A 2494-nucleotide genomic window follows, 5' to 3' on the forward strand; every position below is an offset into this window, starting at 1 on the left:
AGGCGGGGAGGTGAGTATTTCCTTCAACCCTCGAAGAGCTGCATCAGTGCGTCGTCCCTGCATAAATTTGTCTGTTTTCTTCAGCAGCTTGTACAGAGGTAGTGCCTTCTCGCCAAGACGGCTAACAAACCTATCGATTGCTGCAACACAACCAGCTAGTCGTTGCACATCTTTGAGACAAGTTGGTCTTTTGATGCACAGGATTGCCTTGATCTTTTCCGGGTTAACCTCAATGCCTCTATGTGAGACTATGAAGCCAAGGAGTTTTCCGGTGGCACGCCAAAGACGCACTTCAGCGGATTCAACATCATCTTGTACCTGCGGAGGTTGTCGAAGGTTTCGTGAGGTCGCTGATCAAGTCGGATCCTTTCCGGGTCATGACCGCGATGTCGTCGACGTAAGCGTGCACGTTCCGGCCAATTTGGTCCTTCAGCACCGCCGCATCGTACGTTGGTAGGTAGCACCTGCATTTTTCAAACCAAAGGGCATAGTAACATAGCGATGAAAGTACCGAACGGGGTAATGAATGAAGTCGCCTTTTGGTCGGATTCCTTCATCCGGATCTGATGATACCCGGAATACGCATCAAGAAAACACAGAAGTTCCGCCCCGCCGTCGAATCAATGACTTGGTCAATGCGCGGCAAGGGGAACGGATCCTTCGGGCGATGTTTGTTCAAGCCGCAGTAATCGATGCACATTCTTAGTATTTCAGTGTTCTTTTTGGGTACAAGGACGGGATTCGCGACCCAATCGGTGTGGATAACTTCCATTACAAAACCTGCTTCTAATAACTTTGCTAGTTCCATCCCTATGGCGCGGCGCTTCTTATCTCCAAAGCGTCGCATAGCTTGCTTCACCGGTTTGGCCCCGGATTTATGTTGAGGTAGTGCTCGGCGAGTTCCCTAGGTACTCCGGACATGTCGAGAAGGTTGCCATGCGAAGATATCCATGTTAGCGCGGAGGAACTCGACGAGCGCGCTTTCCTATTTGGGGTCCATGTTGGCTCCGACCGAAACCTGCTTGGAAGAGTCACCCGGAATGAGGTCATGCTTCTTGGTTTCTATCGCGGGCTTGAAGGAGGTTTTCTCGCTCGGAGATTTGCTTCTTGGTGGTCTGCATCTCGCCCGGATCCACCGCGGCTCTATAGCCTTTCGGCTCTTCTCCGGATATCACGTACTCTGCGAAGGCGGCTTCGCCTAACTCGCACTCATGAGCCTTTTTGTAGTCTCCGGATACGGTAATCATACCTTTAGGACCCGGAATCTTGAGCTTGTTGTAGATGTAGCACGCTCTTGCGTGGAACTTGTGGTAGGTGGGCCCGAAGATGACGTGGTAGGAGCTCTTGAAGGGCACAACTTCAAACGTGATCTTCTCTTCGCGGAAATTATGAACATCGCCAAAAGCCACGGGAAGTGTGATGCTGCCGAGGGAATTCGCCTTCTTACCCGGAACCACGCCATGAAACTCGGTGGTCTGTGTTTGAGCTGTTCCTTGGTGAGGTTCATCCGCTCTAGAGTCTCCAGTACATGATGTTCGGGCTAGCTCCGCCATCCATGAGGCACTTGGAGAAGTCATACCCGTCTATGCGGGGACTTACAACCAAGGCGTAGCACTCCTTTGGCACAATTGCGGGATGATCCTTCCGATCAAATGTGCACGGAATTTCCGACCACCGACGTATCGCGCACAGGAGGAACTATGGCGTTCGGGATCCGGGTAGCCGACTTGGAGGCGCGTCTTGTTGGGGTTCCGAGGAAAGTGTGGTAAGCCCCCACGCTTTTTGTCGAATGGGTTGGATTTTCCTGCGGATCCTGCCTTGGGATCCGGCGAGTTATCATCCTCGTCCATCGCCTCGGAACTATCATCCTCCTTGTCCTTGTTCTTGCCCTTGCCACCTTTTCCGCGAGGGCGGTGCTTCCGGGCGCGCTTGTATCCGGCCTCCGGGTCATTCTTTAGATCATTGACCCACTTGCGATTGCGGTTGGTATGAGTGGACTTCCCCGTAACCGGATCCGGATGGGCCAGGCATGGCATGTCTCTGTTCTCCTCATAGGTTTGCGGTGCGCGGGATCCGGCAGGTGACCTCGGAGGTATGCTGCTGACCCTGCCGGCTCCGCCTCCGCGTCCGCGTCCTCTTCCGCCTCCCTGGACCTCCGCGTTGAAACGCCATGGCGACCATCTCGGATCCGCCACTCTTCCGGTCATCGTGGTTCTTGCGCTTATGGCTGCTGCTGCCGCCATTGTCACGGTTCTTCTTTTGTTGGTGCGGGGGATTGCTGTAGCTGCGAGATCACCGCTGCGTCGTCATCGGCGGCGGTGTGGTCGCTAGCGATGGTGATCATGTCATCCAACGTCGGTTGATTTGCATTGACCATGCGGGTTAGCTTGTGTCGCAGCAATCCTCCTCGCTGCAAGCCCCCAATGAAGGCGTGCATTCTTTGTGCGGTTGTCAACGTTCTCGCACTCGTTCGCATGCCAACCATCGGGTGAGG

This window comes from Lolium perenne, chromosome 6 (assembly GCF_019359855.2).
Source record: "Lolium perenne isolate Kyuss_39 chromosome 6, Kyuss_2.0, whole genome shotgun sequence".
Lineage (NCBI taxonomy): Eukaryota > Viridiplantae > Streptophyta > Magnoliopsida > Poales > Poaceae > Lolium > Lolium perenne.